Genomic DNA, 22,576 nt, shown 5'->3' with positions numbered 1-22,576 from the left:
CATTTGGGGAAGCTTGTGAATATACAACTGTCCCATAAGTTTCAGGCTGTAAAGATGGTGTAAATCTCATCTTTTCCCTAGAAATCAGTATTCCCTTGACTGAGTACTATGCACCACAATGAGTATGCATTACAACCGTTATCCTGACTGTGGTCACCTACTGTGCACTCAGTACTCTGCCTTAGTACTTCCACCAAAATGTGTATATGACATCCTCCAAGGCTGGAATATTTTCCTCACTTTATACACACAAACATGGAGGCCTAGAAGAGTTTAAATTTTTTTCCCAAAGATACACAGAGAGTAACAAAGTATTCTACCTGACTATAAAGAACCATTTCTGGCCCTGGCCCTCATTTCACACCTAGCTAAGGACTACTTATCCAGAAACCTCAGTTTAATATCATTGTCTCAGATGCCTTGCCTGACTCATCAGATAGACCTGAATAAATTATCTTGTTATAACTGGGCACTTTGGCTTGCACCTATAATCCTAGCACCATGGGAGGCTGAGGTGGGAAGACCACCTGAGCTCAGGTGTTCCAGAGAACCTGGAACCTGTCTGGATTAAAAATAGAAAAATTAGCCAGGCATTGTGGGGTCACTTATAGTCCCAGCTATTTGGGAGGCTGAGGTAGGAGGATCACTTGTGAACCCAAGAGTTGGAAGTTGCTGTGGGCTAGGCAGATGCCATGGCTCTCTAGACTGGGGCAACTGTGAGACTCTGTCTCAAAAAAAAAATTGCCTTGTTATAAATTTCCATAGCTCCTTTTTAGTGATAATTTTATATGGTACTTACAGCTTACTTTCTGTTCTGGGTGCAGATTCAAAGCTCCGTTAGAGCAGGCACGGTATCTATCTAGTCCACTGCAGTATCCTGTCAGTTGAAATGATGAAGTGACTCTGTCTAAATTTCTTCTGCTACTCATGCTTTTGGGATGCCCTTGTCAAAATAATGATTCTGTCTGTGAAGAAATCCTATTCAGACACTATTAGCATCAATGTCTCGTCAGACCCTCTTATCTCATTTCTGACCAAGGAGAAAATGTGCAGTGCAGGTTAATGAGGGGAATAGACATCCAGGGTCAGAGTTCCAAAACAGACCAATGACAATAGTCATGAGACAGGAATATGTATGTTTCCAGCTGTGTCTGCTGTTCCCAAACTTTTACTAACCTTTTCCCTGGACTGTGGTACTAGGTATGGCTCTTTGCATAGGCAAGGCTGACTGGCACAACCTATGGGCAGAGAAAAAAAATATGAAGATATTTCACTTAGAATTTTTCAAGAACAAGGTTTTCACTCTCAGGTTAGCAAGGTGACTGGAACAACTTGTTAACAGTGTTCAAAGACATATGAGTAGTCCTTGTTCATATACAGGCAGTTCTCAAGTTACAGACATCCAACTTATGTAAAAGTCACACTTATGAATGGAGCCTATCACAGGTGATAGGTAAATGTACCTGATCCAACTTGCTTGCAAATTTAACTTAAGAAAAAACCTATGGAACTGATCTTGTTTGTAACTGGGGACTGCTTTTATAATTGTTGACTGAATTACTGAAAGTTTCTGAAACCCACTGGTTGGCAAAACTTACTCCATTTGCTTTCATGGTTATTGTTAATTTCTTTCTTTAGATTTACTAAACTCTTGTGAGTTTGTGCCTTTTAGAGTTAGAGTATGCAAGTGAAGTTATAAAACAATATTTACCTTTAGCCTGTTAAATGAAAACTAATATTATGTATTCTTTTTAAAAGAAATTCCAGCAGACACATGTAAAATTGATTTCATGGCTCATAAATGGGTTACAAAACTTTCCTTTGTGAATTTAATTTCAAGTACACACACACAAAGACATACACACATAGATCTCTGTATGTACTGGGTTTACATTGTGTAAAATATATACCTTAGTCTTCCAGACAAACAGGTTTGAAAAGTGCTATTCTAAATTGGTGCTGAATTATCTTTCCTGGTTCTTGCTTGGAAACATCTGGTATGAACCGTGCTGCAAACCATTTCACCAGGTCCCCAAGTCCATCTGTAGCCTCGAGGCAGATCACCCTTTTGCAGAAATTACAGGGTTTCTGCACATCTTATTGATGGGGAGGTCTGCCTTGCTCAGAGGCATCCAGAACATCAGCAGATATTTCCTTTTCTGGAAAAATGCGGAAGAGTAAGGAGGAACAGAGGACTATTTAAGTGGTTTGAGTGGCATTTTTTTTTCTTTTTTGAGGATGGCTCATAAATATTATTGCCCTAGTATTTCTCAAGTATGATGGGGCAAAATTTAATGAAGTTTCTTGTATTAACTAATTTCCCCTCTTCTTGTTCTTTTTTAAAAAAAAGTATGTTCATAACCATTAAAAATGAGTACATATAAGAGCATCTTCTCCAGCTGGGCTGAAAGGAGATAAAAAGACTGTTTCATCATGTAGTACAGCACTGTTGATATCCTCTAAGATCAGTTACACAGAGAAAAGAAAGATACAAAAAAGGAGATTATGCAAGTTGTTATAAAAACATAATTTAAGCATTGCCAAGATTAGAAGGTTACTGAGATTAGTTCATGGGAGAAATGATTATTACAGCAATAATAAAACCATTTCTACAGGAAAACCGTTTCTACAGGATCATAAGAGCTGTTTATATTTTTAGGGCCACAATTCAAACCTCAAACAGTGAAGATTTTTCTTCATTTTTTGGTTTTGTTTTCTATTCCTTTGTTTGTTTGCTTTTAAAGCCCAGTCTTCTGAATTTTGACATTAACTTTATTTTTCCTAAACAAGATTTAGATTTTCCTTGATTATTGTTCTGGGTATGAAATGTAATGGAATTATTTTATAAATTTCCAGTCCCAAGTTTTTGTATGCTGGTTATATCCAAAGTATGAAAAGATGTGGTTAGAGATTTGAAGATGACCTTGATATTAAGGAATATCAAAAGAAGCCAAATATGTTCCTCTATAAGATCATCTGGCTGGGCATTATAATCACCTGAGAAACTTTTATAAAAAACAGTAAGCTAGTTCCTCTTCTAGACCAATCACGAGTGAATTTCTGTGTGTAGAGCTCAGGGATCAGTTTGTCTTTGAGGCTCCCCAGGTGGCTCTAATAACCAAATCTGGACTACTGAGATAGATTGAGAAATGCCACGTGGAAACATGAGAGAGAACATAGAATTTGAGAAGGCAATATGAGCCTTCAGGAATTATTTGTAGCTCTCATCAGCTTAGTGATCCTGGGTGATATATATGAAATTGCTTAGCCACAGTATTTTCATCTGTAAAAATGTATATGAAAATATACTTCACGGAATGTAATGAAGATTAAATTAAGCAATGAGTGTGAAAATACTTTCAAGAATCTAATGAGCTCGCTATACATTATCATTGCAACTCACTTTTTAAGTTACTGGGCTTTTTTTTTTTCCCCTTCATTGTGGAGTTGAAGGAGAAGGGTAAGCAAAGAATTGAGGGCAGGTCAGACATAGCTGGAAGCATTGTGTAGACTGAAGTCTGAAAATATGAGATAAGTGGAAGAAGAAAAGATTAGTTGGAAAGTTACATTAGTAATCTAGGCAAGCTTTCATTGGCAAGGTGTTAAGATTATGGAGTTAATAGAATGAAGAGACTCATTAGATACTTCTGACTTGGGTAGCCGTGTAAGTAGAGAATGAGAAGGAAGAACACGTTGGGTTCAGTAGTGACTGGGGATGAAGGAAATGAAGAAATAAAATGAGTTGTGGGTGATGTTGAGCTGGAGATGCCAGACTGCAAGTGGATTTATGGTATTTGTGACCAGAACAGGGTTCAGAGTTGAAGTATAGATTTGGGTATCATTTGCAAAAAGATGGAAATTAAAGCTGTTACCTTTACCTAGAGAGAGCATGAAAAGAAGAAGAAGTATAACATAACCACCATGGAGAGATACATAAAGGAGGAGCCCTCCAGATAGACCCAGTAGAAATGGTCTGAGCAGTAGGAGGAAAGCCCTGAAACACGGGAGGGGAGAGTGCCAATAAGAAGAGAGTGAGGACAAGTACTGCAAAGATGCCAGTTGAAAAAGGACTCAAAATCTCCCATTGGATTGAGCAACTAGAAAGTTGGGAGAAACCATGGCTCTAGGACTTTTAGTGTGGTGATGGGAGTAGAAACCATACTGCAATATGCTAAATAGTGAAGGGGCCAAGGAAATAGACACAGTAAACACAGACTACTTTTTCCAAGTAAAATATTGACTCTGTAAGGAAAGAAAATCCCAAATGACTGCTAGAGGGAAGTTAAGGTCAGGGGAGTGTTCACTTTTTAGAAGAGAGAGTTGTTCTCATTTATAATAGAGAAAAGATCACATAAGGAATAGGCAGTGAAAGGAAGATAAGGGACAGAGAAGGGATCAGGCATAACTAGACAGTGGAGAAGTTGGAAGAAATGGGATGCAGGGCAAGATGGAGAGATGAATGACAGAACACAGGAAGTCCCTCCTAGTGTTTAAACTAAGGGGAAAGAATGGGTAACAGGTAGGAAGGGACACATCATACGTAGTATCAGGTAAAGAGACCATTTGAGAATCCCTGTCTGGAACCTCTATCTTCCTTATGAACTGGAAAGTAAAGTTTTCTTCTGCGAGTAAGGCAGAAAATGTGGAGAGTGAGTAGAAAGAAAGGAGAAAGTATCGGGCTCTACAATTATCATATTAGCTATTTTCAAGGGTCGTTCATATGAGGTCTAATTAGGTTTGAATCCCTAGTAATTACTTAAGAGGTCTTTTACAAGATTATACTTTTCTGTGTTATCTAACTGAATAGCATAACTGGAGATTTTTTGACACATATTAAGCAGTAGAATTTACCAAATCTCTTGGAATAGGTCAAAGCATTTTGCAATCTCTAAGAGAAATTAATGTGAATGATTCATAAATATGAAGGAATATTACCTCAGTTGCAAATATCAATGGGTCGATGACACCTAACTGGTGCTTAAGAGAACATTTTAAAACTTATTTAATAAAAGAAAATGTAACTGGAAGTTTAATGAAATATAAAACACATAGATAGCATGAAATGATGTTCTCATTCTTAGAGATTCTACCTAGGTTAAGAGCAAGAGTGCGATTCTGCAAAGAAGCCCAGCTCTCTGCTGCAGTACATGCCTGTGGATGACCATCCTTCATCGAGAAAGGTCTTTAGATTCTGTGTGAGGATGTCTTAGGTTTACTTAAACCTTATTTAATTTGTGGAAGTCAGGGCTATGTAGCTAACAGGTTCATGTTTATGAATGCTTTTATAATTTAATGTGCTCTTCATCCCCAAACTAACTTAGCCTGTCCCCTAAACTATTTACCGAAGAAGTTATCTTTTGGTACTAATATTTTGGCCCAGTTAAACAAAAATAAATAATGGATGAGTTCCTTCTCTTTAGGAAACTATCATGTAGTGAATGAATTTTGATTGGACATAACTCTGACATTTTTTCAATTATAGAAGTGTCTCCTTGTCCCAGACCCATTTTCAACCAGCCTCATACTGACTTAAAACCGACCAGCTTCTCAATTGTCTCTCCCTTTTCTACCAGTTCTGCAGCTCTAAACTTATCAATTTTCCTATGTCCTATTCCTCTGTGCCCTGCTGTCTGTATATGAATAAATAATGCATTAACTTTTGATCACTCTCTTGGTTCGTAAATCCACCCCCAAACAGTCATCATGGTGGAAATTTAAGGTGCCAGAGTCTAAGAGCTGAATGTTAAAGGCCATCAGTTCTCTGTTCACCATAGACTGACAGGGAAGAACTAAGGTGATGGGAGTGGAACTAGACAGGAGTGTGTGTGTGAGTCTGTGTGTGTGTGTGTGTATGTGAGAGAGAGAGATTTGGGTGAGAAGAGTTTTATAAACAAGTAAATATATTAATCTTACAATCTAATAGTAGATAGTGAACACAGCTTCTGTAAATATCTAAAGTGTGTATGTCTTAGATAAATTGTTTATTTTCTTTCAAGAGTTAAGATCTGATTTGATTTTTATATTTTGGGGCATGAAAATATAGAGAAGAAAAAAATTATCCAGAGTTTGAGAGAGATTATTTTATACATACATGCGTATATATGTACACACATATACATATATACAAATATGCATATTACATATGCTTGTGAGAATCCAGAAATATGCCTTTGGCCTGAAGACAGATGCTGGCAGCTTAAGGAAAGAATGATATCTCCATAGATGGTGTTCTGGGAGCAGGCCTCTTACTCAGAAGTGGCAGAAGCCAAGGGTTCTAGCACTTTGTGCTCTTGCCATCTGACCACTATGTTAGGACCACAGGTGCTTTCCTGGGCATCCCAAGAAAGCTGACCCAAAGCAGCAGAGACATTTACAGCGGGGACTTCCCTGACTTGTAGCATCCTGTTCTACTCTTCTTAACATACCCATTCTCTTAAGGTACGTTAAGGATGTATTTAGTGCTTTAAATAAGAAATAACATTAGTTTGAAAAACCTGGAAAGTACAGGACCAGTAGGATAGAATATGTGAAATGATCAAAGAAAAGAGCCATAAATGTTGGCTGCTTCCTGATTGAAAAGGCAAATTAGTGTGGAATGTTAGTGATGGTTCTAAACGAAAGTCTTAAAAGTCTACTCTGCTGTTAACCATCTAGTTAACATCCCTAAGCATGAAATTTCTCACCTCCAGCATAAAGTTTGACAATATAATCACTGAAACATCTTTCCTATAATACAACTTATGATGATAAAACCTGGAATTAGGTGACTTTGAGAGTCACACAGTCGTTTCTCTTGCCCCTCCTCTGTTTACATTTTTCTGATAGATCCTTATTTGCCCTTGTTTCAGAATTTTCTTATATGTTAAGCAATGTATGACTAGTTATGGTTCACTTTCTGTCTGTCCAAGCTGTCTCTGAACTTTTTTTTCCTTCAAAGTTGAATATCTCAGATCCATCTAATACACTTAAAATAAACATCACGGTTAGAAAAAAAAATTATTAATTGCATGTGGAATTCTTGTCTTACAATTGTTTTTATAACTACAGCTTTACTGGAATTTGTACATGTGTAGAAGAGCATAATAAATTTGGAATTTACTGATGATTTTACTTTATTTGGTTTGCAAAAGTCATCCTTAAGTGAGCCTGGAGCCTCATTTAATGTGGGATCTTGTTCTAAGTAAGTGGAAAATGCAAGGGAAAAATTAAATAAAAGAACAATATAATCAGCTGAAACCAAAATAGATGGGAATTGGGATTGAGAATGTGAGGATAAAGAGCGGGTGTGCAAAAGAGTGAGGATAAATGAGCACCAAAAGCATTTACTAGTCCACATTATTTATTTATTTTTCCTGTGCCAATCTGCCATCTGTGGGGTCATGGGTTATAAAAGAAATAAAATCAGTAGGTCCTGCTTCCCAAGCAGTAATTCAAAAGTGGCACAATCAGTTAATATTAGGCAACTGTGGTTGGCACAGAGCATAATAATAATGTAGCGAGCTGGAAGAGACCTTTGAACAAGGAGTTGTGCCCAAGATAAACCCAGACAAGCAACTGGTGTCCAAAAAGCCTTTAGCCAGGATTTCTGATGGAGATCCAGCCTCATTTTCACCACACCACACAACTGAGGAATAATAAATGCAATTAATTTGCAAGATAAATAACTCAAAGCAAATCATAACACAATAAACAAGGAAAATAGTTCAAAAGAAGTCGGTGGGATATAATGGGCGAATTGACTGAATTCTTTCCTAAGCTCGGTGTTATTACTAATGGAATTGGATCTGGTCATTTACTGTTCCGAAAATCACATCACGTGGAACCTCCTTACTTTAGACCTAGAACAGTTTCAGTCTTTCTTCTGGCTGTCTCACACTTTATACTCCACGTGATAGCCCACCAACAGTCGCAGACCCAGACCATCCTGCTCTCTATCATAAACTTCTGGGTCAGAAACTTGCCTACACTATAGCACAAAGCTAGTCTCAGGGTAGGCAAATGATGAGACTTGAGTGAAAAATTGATTTTTTTCCAAGCTGGCTAGATTTGCTAATTTGGACCATATTGTAAATACCAGATTCCTCAGATGCTTACCTTCCCCATCCAAAACTTCTAAATATCAGATTATTACATTTTAGGAAAAAGCAGCTGAATTTGCAGCCATTGTTGTTTTCCAAGACTCTACAATGAAATACAAGGATTTGACTTACATTTTGAAACCAATTTTCTTCTTAAAAAATGGACGTATTTTCCCTTTGGAAAATACCATCTAACATACCTATTCAACCCTGAAAATGTAGTATGTCTCCATCAATCCACTCACCCACATAGCAATCTTGAAGAAAGGGATACCCATAGAACAATATAACACTATTTTTAAGGATAAACTTTAGAGTTACTTTTTTCTTGTAGCTAAGGAAAGCATCCAATTTGTGTGTGTGTTTGTGTGTGTTGACTAGTGTCTAATGGACCAAATCGTTCTTCAAGCAGTCCCTTTAGATGCTCAACAAAATGCTAGAAGCTGCTAAAAATGATTTCCAATTTTCTAAAAAAAAAATTTTGCATTCGGATTTAGATAGAAACATCTTGAGTGGGATTTTCTTCACGTTGGACCAGGCTTGAGGCAAAGAAAATAATTATGCTCTTTTCTTTTTTGTTCATAATTCTGAAGTTAATGTTATACTTTTTGCAGCTTGTGGGTAAGTCAGATTTCATGTTAGAATATGTCAGATATTATAGTAGTGTCCGCTAACAATCCTCTTTTTCCATGGAGCTAAACTGTCATATTCCACAGCATTTTAGTGAAACCGGAATCTCTGAGTCATATTTTAATTTATCCCTTTAAAACACATGGCAACCTTTTATTATTTTTTTAATCCATCTTCTCATAAAACAACACTGGTTAGCCACTTTAATGAGTGATTTTGTCCCTACGTTTATTTCTTAATGACCTTTTCCCCTCTGGCTGAATCCTCGTCTCATAGTTTATTTTCATTGCTATAGTGACATTGGTCAGGGATAGTTCTGTAAAATTAATCATCAGGTTAGACCAGGCTTCAGCAAGAATTCTTTTTTGGAGGAGAAGGAAGTTCCATAATCCCATTCACATACCCTCCTCTAGTGTTTTGGTTTGTTCTGTTTTTTCACCCTAAAGATTAAGTTCCACGAATTCATGGAACACAGTGTGTTTGGGACAGTGTAAAAAAAACGAATGACATTCCAACAGGGTGAAAGTCTAAGAAATTTGCTTTTCTTCATGTTTATGTCATGATTAGTTAAAAATGTATCATAAATTACTGCTAAACTAGGTTGCTGAGAATTTTAAAAGAAAGCACTCAGGTTAGTTATTACTTGTCTGACTGCTTAAGTAAATTTATATGAAAGTCAAGTTGCTGGTTCAAAGGCTTAATGAGGGCGAGCATGTTGGTTGACGACTCAGCTTCTTTTAGCCGTGGCCGAATCACAGATTTCAGCAGACATGACTCAAACGACCACTTTTCAGGGACTTGGACATGAGATGGTTGCCGTGGGGAATACTTAGTGATTCTAATCCCAAGTGCCAAGGCATTAATTTCTATTGAAACTTTTGTACAGTTTTAGATATATTTGAGTTAAGTTTTTAAAGTAGGAAAATAAAATGATCTGTTGGCTTAAAATCAAGCCTGAGTGTTCAACAGTAAATTAAGTCAGGTGTTTAGCTTCCAGTGGACTAAACAAATCTACTTTATTTGTAGGAAGTAATTTGGGAAGTGAAAATGATACACACCACTCCTATTAGTTTCATTACTTGATTGGCTAATACTCCATAGCACATTATAATATTATATTAGTATCATTTTTCTAAAGAAGCATTGATTATTTACTTCTATTTAATAATTTGAATTTCCAGTAGGAGATTCTTCTACCAATAATAAACTCTCACTTATGGCTCCCACATGTTAGGGTATAAACCTCGATTTCCTATGCACCAAAGTGTTCAAGTCCTCAAATATCATCACAGACTGTGAGGAATTTCATAATTTGCGGAAGCTTTATAGCTGACTGGTGCTAGAACTTGGTTCTCTGCACTACCAGGAAACCTCTTGTGGGGCCTCCACTATAAGCTCTTTTTGCATCTTTCATTCAATCACAGAGATCTCTTACCACATATTCTTTTATTTGGGATACACAGAGCAATGACAGATTTGAAAATTTCCTCCCATCTCTCTGAAACCCAGCCTGATCCATAAAGTGAGTAGGTCACCAGATACAAATTGCGTAGATCCACAAATTGGAGAAACAAAATTTCGAAAAATCTTCCTCTACTCTCACCTACGTCTTTTTTACCTATAGGCTTTGAGTTGTGTTAAATGCCTCTGGGACGGCACAGATGATAAGTGGTTCACATTAACGGACTCAGGTGATGGGTACACCCAAAGCCCAGACTCCAACACTGTACAATATATATGTAACAGAATTCAGCTAAATCTATTTAAAAAGCTTTTAAAAATGTAAAATTAAATACATGAACGAATTAACAAAAAAGAAAAAAATGTACATAAGCCTGAAAATTAATCTTGCAGAGGAATCATGAAACTAGGTTGTATTAGCTGAATGAACAGAAAAGCTGGAGGGGAGGATCAGCTGGCCACCACAGTCCCATTTCTCCCCTTTCCCTTTCCTTCTGGATCATTTAATTCTGGTGAACCGTCATATTCCACTTCTTCATCATAGTATTTTAAAAAAATGTATGTTATTGTATATATTTAAGGTATACAATCCAATCTTATGGGATACATAAAGATAGCAAAATGGTTACTATAGTGAGGAAAATTAACATATCCGCGTAGTTACCCGTTTTTGTTTTTGTTTTTGTGGCAAGAGCTGTTAAAATCTACTCGTTTTAGCAGCTCTTGCCAAAATCTCAAATACAGTACAATTTTATTGCTGGTAGTCCTCAGTTGTACACGAAATCTCTAGATTTCATCCTGCGAATCTGCTACTTTCTATCCTCTGACCTAAATCTCTCAATTTTTTTAAACTGGTTTATTAAAATGGTGTTTCAAAGGATACAGAAGATGAGATATGTAGGGTAGGTGTGGGGGAAGGGATGTGGAGCCTGTCTGCCCTCCATGGGGGTGCCACCCTCCAGGGGCCTCCATGTACCCGGCTATCCAGAAGCTCCGTGTCCTCCTCCCCCCGTGACCACTGTTTTATTCTCTATCTCTGTATGTTGGCAGTTTTAATAGACTCCACATGTTGGTGAAATCATACAGTATCTTTCTTTCTATGTCTGGCTTATTTACTTAGCACAGTGTCTTCCACTTTCCATCTTGTGGCAAAAGACAGAATCTCCTGATTGATAAAAGCCGAATAGTACACACACACTACGCAGTCCCCCTATCTGTCTGTGAACACTTTAGTAGCTTCTATCTTATTGTGAATAAGGCTACAGTGGGCACAGAAGTGCAGATATCTTCATGAGGTGGTGATTTAATTTCCTTTGGGTATTTGCACAAAGAGAGATTGCTGAATCATATAGTAATTTTATTTTTAATTTATTTAGAAACCTCCATATTATTTTCATACTGGCTTCAGCAATCTGCATTCCCACCAATACTGTACAGGGGTTCCCTTTTCTCCACACTTTCACCAATGCTTGTTACATTTTGACTTTTCAGTCCTAGCCATCCCAATGGATGTGGGGTGGTAGCTCATAGTGTTTTTGATTTGCATTTTCCTGAAGTTTAAAGATGTTGAGTAAAGTTTCAGATACCTGCAGCCTGCTCTTATTTCTTCTTTGGAAAAACATCTATTCAGGTCCTTTGTGCATTTTTTTAACTGGATTATATGTTTTTTTTTTTTTTATTGAGTTCTTTGAGTTTTTAAAAGAAATTTTGGAAAATAACCTCTTATCATATATATGGCTTATAAATTTTACCCTATCTCTAGGTTTTTATTTCATTTTTAATTTGAAAAAAATTAACTATTGGGAGTACATAATAGCTATGTATCTTTATAGGGCACATACGATGTTTTGATACAGGCATATAATGTGAATTAATCAAATCTGGTTAATTGGGATATTTATCACCTTAGGCATTTGACATTTCTTTGTGTTAGGAATGTCCCATTTCCACTGTTTTAGTTATTTTAAAGTATACCCTAACTTACTGTTAATTATAATCACTTTGTTGTTCCATCAAATGTTCATTCTATTATAATTACCTAATTCTATTTTTGCACCTGTTAATCATCCCCACTGTATGCCCCCTCTCTGATACCCTTCCCTCTGATAAGCGTCAGTTTACTATCTGTTTCCATAAGATTCATTGTTTTTTTAATATTTATCCCACACATATGAGTGATGATGTGTGAGATTTATCTTTCTGTGCCTGGCTTATTTCATGTAACTTAATGTTCTCCAGTTCCATCCATGTTGCTGCAAATGACAGGTTTTCCTTCTTTTTTTCGTGGCTATATAATATCTCATTGTGTCTATGGAGGTCATTACAAACTTTTGAGATAGACTGTGATTATGTCCATCATTTCACTTCCAAGACACACAGTGGACAGTGTCATGAGTCACCCATGCAAGTTTCAACTTACTCATCTTACCAGTGCTGCTGGGAGGCTTCATTTGTTTCCAACTGCACGGATTTTATCTTTCTTGATATCCGTGTATCTCAAAACTTTCATAGTGAACCACATATGTGCTGTCTCATTATATTGGTTATTTCCTTTGCTCTGCAGAAGGTTTTTGGCTTGATGTAGTCTCATGTATTTAGTTTGCTTTTATAGTCTGAGATTTTGGTGCATCACAGTATTTTTAATGAAGGCACATCATGTCCCACGTCGTGTTCCTTTTTTATTTTTTAATTTGTCAAATGCTGTTGTTCTCAGAAACAAATTAACATTCTTGTCCTGAATGCTCATTTGGGCCTAAACACTTATCGATACAAATAGAAAGTTCAGGCAGAGGAGGCAGGGGGAGAGGAGAGACTGGGGGAGGTATTTGCTGGGACCCCACTTTGAAATGCCTCTCGATACTCCTTGTCTGAATAATGATGCTCCCTGTTCATTGGTGGGCACTTCAGTAGCTTTTCTGAGTCTGTCCCTGTCTACCTGCTCCCCCTCTCAATCAGAGTGTTTTTGAAAAGAACACTAACTTGCAGTATTGCGGTGAGATTTTTTTTAGTCATCAGTTACTAGCAAACTGCAGATAGTTGATTCTTTTAAACCCCCCCAATTTTGTTGTGTTGTTTTTGGGATTGTTTGTTTTGTTTTCCTTAAAGAAACATTTTATATGTTTATACTGATAATTAATGGAACAGTTTACTTTTTTGAATTTTCAGATTAATATAAGTGCACAATGAGTTTACATGAGTTGTGTTTGTTAGGTTCAAGTTGTAGTTAAGTCCTTCCCTGAGGAGGTGTGCCAAATACCCCTGTCATGCCTGTTAGGTAAGAGCTTACCAAACCCTCTTCCTGCACAATTGCCAGGGTATAGAAACAACCCAAGCACCCGTCAACTCAGGAATGGATAAAACTCCCACATTTTATCTATTTATTCTTTGATCATCCTATTGTTTATTAGGTATGAATCTTACAAGAATTACTTATACCAATGGTCCTGGTGGAGCTGGAGAGTACTATGCCTTCTCCACACTGCGCAGTAGGAACTGCCAATGGTGTGGAGGGACTTATGGCCCTTTCCAAGGCCACAGCTCTTGGTGGCCTGCTGATGTCAACCCGCGCATTTCCCTGTGCTTGTGGACTGGTTTGGTGATCCACTGGATGTCAGGATTTCTTCTGATAGCTTTATGGAATGGATCAATGAGGATAACCTCAAAAAAATCTGTCCTCTGAATCTTCACCAACCCAGTACAGATTCAGGACTCTTACAGTACACAGTGGTGCCCAGCTTACTCTTTGACAATAGACTAAAGGCTTCAAACAAATTTCAGCTGCCTCACAGCATGATGGACAACCTTGCCATAGTTTGCACCCTTAGGCACTGGATGTTGGTGGCCACTACAGAGCACATCAATCCTGTATATGACATAGCCTTGCTTGACCTGCTATCCTAGTCTGGGAGCTTTATGTAGCCAGGTGGGGCAGGGAGCCCTGGGGAGTGCAGAGATCTGGTGATACGGCCAGCAGCAGATCCTCAGAAGAGAGCACATTACATCAGACTGTTCCTTCCTCCATAGCTCCTGGATGTCCTTGCAGGCACCCATCTTGGCCTACCTGATGACTGCCGCCAGATAAAAAGGAGATAGCTTTTATCCCCAAAAGCCCCCCAAAGTTAAAGAAGACTTTCAAATCACTTCTACGGTTTATCTTACAAGTGTACAAGTGAATCTTTCTAAGAGTAGAATATGATTGTCTTAACACAATAAGAAAATGACATGAAGGCTATGTTAACCAGTTTGATGAAAATATTTCAAATTGTATATGAAAACACCACACTGTACCCCAGAATTGCATTAATGTACATAGTTATCATTTAATTAAAAAAAAGAAAAGTTGAAAGAATTTTAGAGTTAATACCTCTATACTCAACTACTAGAAGTAATTAATGACAGATTACTATACTTGCTTTATCATATCTTCATCTTCCTGTTAATTTCTCTATCTATCTAGTAATCTATCTTATTTTGATGCATTTCAAATTAAATTGCAGCAGAAGTTTAGTTGCTTCTAAATATTTAACTAACATAGAATTAAGATGTCTTTGCTGAGAAAAAACAAAAAAGACAGCCTTAATATTTGTAAGTCTCTGCCCTCAACTCCTAGTAGAAACTACCATCATGGTACTTCATTATAATGAAGTCATGTCATGGTACTTCATTATAATTTTTTTCTCCCCAGGGTATTATGTCCAGTTTTAGAATTTTAGGTAGTTAGAATCACATAATATGTCCTCATTTATGTAATTTTTTCTTCATTCAGCATAAAATTTTTGAGATACATCTGTGTTGTTCGACGTGGCGTTACTTTGCTCTTTTTTGCTGTTGAGCACAGTTGGTTTACCAGATCTTCTACTGAGGTATGTATGAGCTATTCCTGTTTCTTACTATTATGAAGAAAATTGCTACGAATATTCTTTATAAGGTTTTTTTTTTTTTAGTTATTGTTTTAATTTCTCCAGGATAAGCTTGGGGGTCAAATTGCTGCTCATAGAGTATACATATACTTAGTTTTGTAAGAAAATGCCAGATTTATTTTTGCAAAATATTTGGTGGCATTGTTACCCATAATGTGTGAGAGCTTCAGTTAATCTACATCCTTGCCATATTTAGGGCTGTCAGTCTATTTGGTTAAAGCCATTCCAGTGGTTGTGAATTGGTATTTCATTGTGGTTTGAGTGCAATTCCCTGGTGATTAGTGATATGTAGCATTTTTTTCAAGGGCTTATTGGACATACGGAATCGGGTTTAAACGTCTTTGCTGTTTTATTCTTTATTGTCTATTTTTGTTTTGTAGAAATTATTTTTTCTAAACATTATTCCTTTATCAGATACTGCATATATATTTTATGCATATTTCCTCACACTCAGTGGATTCACTATTAATTTGGGGGGTTTTGTTTTGCTTTTAGACAGAGTCTCACTGTGTCACCCTGGGTAGACTACCCTGGCATCATAGCTCACAGCAACTGCAAACTCCTGGGCTCACGTGATTCTTTTGCCATAGCCTCCAGAGTAGTTGGGACTGCAAGTGCCTGCTGCAATGTCTGACTAGTTTTTCTGTCTTTTTTTTTTTTTTTTTTTTTTTAGTAGAGATAGAGTCTCACTCTTTCTCAGGCTGGTCTCAAACTTCTAAACTCAGGCGATCTTCCCACCTCAGCCTCCTAGAGTGCTAGGACTGCAGGTGTGAACTACCACACCCTGCCAACTATTAGTTTTATTGATGGTTGATGGTATCTTTTAATGAACAGGAAGGTGTTTAAGTTTGATGAAGTGTAAATTGTAAACTGTTTTATGATGATTAAGTTTTGCTAATACATGTTTGGCTTGCCCCCCACCAAGTTATGAAGACCTACTGTTACATTTTCCTTTAAAAGCTTTATGGTTTTAGATTTTATGTTTAGATCTGTGTTCCATCTACGATGTATTTTTGTGTATAGTATAAGGTAGAGCTTGAGGGTTTTTTTTTTTATATCAGTAACCAGTTATTTTAACACCATTTGCTAAATATATATATATTTTTTCATTTTGGATTGCTTTGGTGCTTTTGTCAAAAAGCAAATAACTCTGTAAATGTGGATAAATGTGGATTTATTTCTGGGCTCTCTCTTCTGTTCCATTTGTCTATTTGTCTATCCTTATGGCAGTACCACGCTGTCTTGATTACTGTAGCTGTAGACCAGGACTGGGAATCAGGTGGTATAAATCCTCTAACTCTGCTTCTCTTTTTAAAATTGCTTTAGATATTTTATTTGCTTCAAATTTTATATATGTTTTATAATCAGTTTAGTTCCTACAAAGATTTCTATGGGATTATAATTGCTCTGCATTGAATCTCTCAGTCAATTTGGAAATAATTGAAATTTAAAAAACTTTTATCATGAAATACTTTAAATTTATATAAAATTTATGCAAAAATGACAGAACTTCCACATATTTTTTATACAGATTTCCTAATGTGAATGTCTTGCATCACTGTAGCATAATTATTAAAACTGGGAAATTAACATTGATTCACATCTAACACTTTTAAATATATTACATCTTGAGAGCTTATTTGGAGGCCAACATCACAATGTCCCAAAGCTGCAGATGCCAGTAAGTGTGTGGAGAAAAGAGAACATTTTTATAGTGATGGGGGAACTGTGAACTAATACAGTCTCTTTGGAAAGAAGTATAGAGAATTCTCAATAATCTAAAAGTAGACCTTCCATTTGATCCTGCAATCCCATTTGTCACATCCCACTCCTGACACCACTTGTCAGGGTCCAGGACTGGCCAGGTCTCAGGCCCAGCTTAACTAGGTTCTGGATGCGGACCGCTAAGCTACCTTGCTCAGGAACAATTTCTCTTCGGTGCCTGAGGGCTATTTTAGCAGGAGAGGGAGTGAGAGAAAGAGAGAATCTTTGAAAGAATAAAGCAGTCTTAGAATAGATAGATCTTAGTCTTTACTAGAGCGTGGCAATCTTCAGCAGAAGAATGAAAAAAGACACTGATGAAGAGGGTTTAAGGATGGAGAGTGATGGGTGAAATAAGATCAATTATAATGAGGACAAAAGCTATGCCACAGTATTTGGGCATTAATTTGTCACCATGGTAAGAGCTACTTTAGGAGAATGATGAGTGTAGAATCCAAAGTCTAATTCTTGATGTTACTTTAAGAGAATTTGCAAACTCTAATCTAAAATTTTCATGGGCATTTGGTTAGTTTGGCCAGGAGCTAGCAAATTAAAGCTCTATGTCTGTAATGATCAACATAGCTCCTAGTCAGCTGTCATCCAATGAGATGCCTCCTATGCCTCAGGCCTGTTCCAGACCCTGGTGTTGCAGCAGTAAGTAGAGTAAAGCTCATCATGGTGCTCCCACACAAGTCATAGTCTGAAAGATGAAGAGTAATCTAAATGACATCAATTTGAAATACTGAAAAGGGAAACATTTTTCCCACAAGCATTCAATACACAGAAGCAACATCCTAAAAGCTATCAAAGCACATTCATACATACACTAAAGTGATGATTTAGGTGATTTTCCAGAGGCAAATAATTCTTTTGGAAGCTCAGTATGGTTTTAACCTGAATGTCCTGTCTAGTCATCGGGTGAAATTAATGCTTTTCTAATGATGTTAGACACACACACAGAACAAGTCGGTTAGCTGGCTTCATCTGAAGCCATCGGACTATCTATCCCAACAAACAGAATCAGAGAGGTTAAAGCAGCAAGAACAAAACCCCGTAATGACTGCCGAAGTAGTACAGTCATCTTCCATTTCAGCAGTCTCAGCAAGTTTCTGAGACAAGGTCTCATCATGCAGTTGAGCCTCAGAGAAGGTTTTAGAATCAGTCTTCCAGAGATCAATTTTTTTCTTTTTTTTTATTAAGTCTTTCGTACATAGATCATAAATACATTTATGCCATTATAGGATTCAATGTGTTGATTATTTGTATTTGATCCACTCTTAGCATGTTTCAATTATCCTCTATTTATTTTTAATTATTATATTTTAAGTAGTCTTAACTATTCATTTTTGTATTCTACATCATCATAAAGAACATAACCCTAATATGTTACTATGGAGACAAATTTTCAATCAAAAATATTTTTATTACTAGGTCACTTGTGCAATTTAGAAGAATCTGAATAAAAGCCTGTTAACATATTCACGACTCATAGACACTATGAACAATCACATTGAAGCAAAAAAACAAATTCATCATTTGTAACATGTGATAAAATGCAACTTTTTGGAAAATGAAACTTTTTGAAAATATGCCCACAAACATTTACTCAGGATTCTCAAGATGTATATTCCACTTCATATGATTGCTTTTTATTCAAATAAAACATTAGCCATGCATATTATCAAGTAAATGTACAGTATGCAATTGAATTTGTAGATCTCATATCCTACAGCTGTCAACCTTGATGCTGGGTGAACCTTTTGGTGCCATTATATTCTGGTAATTAATAACATTTTGAGTAAAGGTCAGGGATGAAATGGTGTCCACTTTGAATAATTCTCTATACCGCTGTTAGGAAATAAATATGAGGTACGTTGGACATGTGTTCCTCAAAATAAATTTTTACCTATTTGCCACTGACTTAGATCATGTAATCAGAGAGAGCAGTTTCTAAGATAAATTCCAACAAGATCTGAAATTACTGGGCATCTACTTAAGAGAACTACCCTTAGCATAAACCCAATTTAAAGAGGAATAACCAAAAACTTTCATTAAATATATGTATGGCTTAAAAATGATCAGTTAACTGTTATCTGTCTACCATCTTAAGGTACATATAGACTTTTGAAAATCAACATGGCAAATATATTTGAAGGTAAATACAGCAGATCTTTTGGTTACAAAAGCCGTAGGCTGAGACATTTAAACATTGCAAATTTATAAATGCCACTATAGCGCCAAACTTTATAGCACCAAACAAAAAAAGTGTGGTTAGGTGGCGGCACCTGTGGCTCAATGAGTAGGGCACCAGCCCCATATACCAATGGTTGCAGGTTCGACCCTGGCTCTGACCAAACTGCAACAACAACTACAACAAAATAGTCGGGCATTGTGGTGGGCGCCTCTAGTCCCATCTACGCAGGAGGCTGAGACAAGAGGATTGCCTAAGCCCAAAGCTGGAGGTTGCTGTGAGCTGTGATGTCACAGCACTGTACCAAGGGCCACAAAGTGAGACTCTGTCTCTAAAAAAAAAAATAAAAAAATAAAAAGAATAAAATAGTGTGGTTAGTCTTGCCCTGTTCCTGAATATTTATTTGATTGACTATATAAAGTCAAATACTGTTTTTCACTTCAATGTCTTGGAGATTTTATAGTAGAATAAATATAACTTAATCTTAAAACTTGCTATATTGCCATCAAATACACACCAATCTGCCCAACTTGCTATATTGCCATCAAATACACACCAATCTGCCCAAGGCTACCTGAAATCCTACCTTTACTTCTTATTCTTACTTCTTATTCTGAGCTATGAATATTGTTAAAGGCATTCTTTTTCCTGCATTTACAGGGTAGTTTCATCTGCTTCCAAGATAGTTTCCTTACTCTAATGTTTCTAGAACAAGGAAAAATCTTCTAAAGCAATGTGGTCAGCTGATGTAACCTCTTCTAGTAACTTTACATTTATGCAAAAAAAAAAAAGTTTCTTAAAGTTAATCAACCTGTTTCTAATTGTGATAAAATTAACTTGTAGACTACTGATTTCATCTCTTATTTCTTCAACTTACAGGTAGCTTACTTTTTAGATCACATATCTGTATAGAGTTTTAATCATTCTATACATATATGCAAGCCTCAATCAACTGAAGTTTCACCTTGACTAAATTTCTATCCCTTATTTGATAAGGTCTTTGTACTTTACTAAGCAGATTCCTGGTTCAATTTATATATATATATATATATATATATATACACACACACACATATGTTGTGTTTTTGTCATATGCATTACAATAGTATATTTATATGTACATATATATAAAGAAATACATTTCTACTATTGTAATACATATAATAAAAATACAACATATATATGTGTATATATATATATAAATTGAACCAGGAATCTGCTTTAATACATGTACATATAATGTGTATATATATATATGTGTATATAAAGAAATACATTTCTACTATTGTAATACATATGATAAAAACAGAGCATGTATGTATGTGTGTATATGTATATATATATGTATATATATAAAGAAAAATTGAGCCAGGAGTCTGCTTTAATCAGTACAAAGACCTTATCAAATAAGGGATAACAATTTAGTCAAGGTGAAACTTCAGTTGATTGTGGTTTGTGTATAGGTATAGAATGATTAAAATTCTATAAAATTCAAATACACACATATACATATGTACATATATATAAAGAAATACATTTCTACTATTGTAATACGTATAATAAAAACACTCTCCAATTTGCCATGGAATTTATCAATCTGCCCTTTGACAAGTTTATTTCTTAAAAATCAAAGCAATTTTCTTTCTCTTTACTCTCGTTTCTCACACTAAAAAGTGACTTGGGGAATCAGGCAATTTTGTGAACATATTTGTATTAGTTCATGGCAATTTCAGCCATATTTGATACCAAAGCAGAGAAACAAGGACACTTTGTGATGTGGAGGAGAGGTAGCAGGCCAGACTGACTCCTGCACACCTCTGTGTTAAACATACATTGTTCAAGGCTAAGCAAAATATCACCTGAGGGCTGTTAAACAAATATGGTAACAACTTATACCCCAAAAGGTAGTCATTAAGAATAAAACTTAAGATGAGAAGCAATAATTATAATAAAGACAATTGCTGTCACCTATTTAATACTTAGTATTTTTATAATGAGAGTACTATTTAAGAGTATTCTTAAGAGTATTTAATGAGAGTATTTATTATAAGAGTATTCTTATAATGAGTTCATAAGCACATTTAAATCTAATAAAAATACTTTGAGTTTAGAGTAGGAATCTGAGGCTTAAAGGACCCTCTAGGAGGGATCACTGTTCAGAAACATGCCAAAGTCACACAGGAAGCCAATTCTTCCTTAAGACAAAATCTTAAACTACTACACTTGCTTTCATCACTAGCATGGCTAGTTATTCAGCACAAAGAGAAAAGAACTCTGCAAGCAAAATTGAACCACATTTTCTTTTTCTCTCTATCTGTTCTTGTTCCAACCCCAAGATGTATTAATATTTTGTAGAAGTCTGCTAGAAATGTGTCCTAATATTTATTTTATTTGTTTATATCCTAATATAATTTAGATTAATGTCTATCATACTCTTCAAAAAATTAAAAATCTACAGAGTACACATTCAAATTCCCATGTTAATAAAACATCCTTGTGACTGTTTAAAACAATAATTTAAAACATTATCTTAAATAATATGAAAAAATAAAATTCCATTTCATAGTATTTACGGTGACATTTAAACTCCGGTAGTGCCATGTGAGTATTGTGTCAGTTGAATATAATTGTTATAATATGATTAGGCTTTTCTTTAATGGTTGTTTATATCCTTGATTTTTCACATATTGTGGAAATCGCATTTTTATAAGGTTAATTAGAATTACTTCATCTAGGAGCCCAGGAATAGTGCTATTTACAACTTTCAACCAGATTATGGTGAACACTTTACATTATGCCTTTGAAATAACAACCTTGCATGTCTTCTACTTATACATTAAGAATTAATCTAATTATCACATATCATACTTCAGTTTAATTCAGCAGCTACTATATGACTTAATTAGTTTCTTGGATTGTTTTTTAATATGGAAAAAAATTTTTTAACCGTAACTGGGTATACTGAAAAGGAGTGGACCAAAATTTCAATGCTAAGGTGCACTCTGATACTATTTGATACAAAATAAATAATTTAAAGTGATTTTTTAAAACGACTTTGCATATGTCCATAAACACGGAGACACTTTCTTTGATTTTTAGTACTGAAGAAAATATTTCAGTGGTACATTTATACTTAAGAATTTGTGTCTTCACTCCTGGTGGATTGCAAAGTTATACCACCTCTAGGGAAAGAAGTATGAAGAATCCTCAAAGAGCTAAAAGTAAACCTGACATTTGGTCCTGCAATACCATTACAAGGTGTTTACCTAGAGGAAAAATAGACTTATTTTACCATAAGTACATGTACACTCAAATTTATTTTATTGCAACTCAATTTATAATTACTAAATCATGTCATCTGAAATTTTAAAAAAATTAAATTTCCTGGAACTCATGGCCTCTAAAACAGTGTTTTAAGTGTTTTTTTAATTTGTTAGCAATACCTGCTACATTAATTCCACATTGCAGAACTAGATTAATTTTCTAAAATAGATCCCTTTTCATGTCATTTTTACCCCACTCCAAACCCTCTGTAA

At 35.8% G+C, this 22,576-nt stretch overlaps 1 pseudogene; it reads right to left on the bottom strand.

Annotated features, from left to right (window-relative positions):
• Window positions 1-13,594: 13,594 nt before the first annotated feature.
• Window positions 13,595-14,219, bottom strand: LOC100941013 (annotated as a pseudogene).
• Window positions 14,220-22,576: the final 8,357 nt, after the last annotated feature.

This window comes from Otolemur garnettii, unplaced genomic scaffold, assembly GCF_000181295.1.
Source record: "Otolemur garnettii isolate 467f Iridium unplaced genomic scaffold, OtoGar3 scaffold00270, whole genome shotgun sequence".
NCBI lineage: Eukaryota > Metazoa > Chordata > Mammalia > Primates > Galagidae > Otolemur > Otolemur garnettii.
This window is presented reverse-complemented; position numbering and strand designations above follow the sequence as displayed.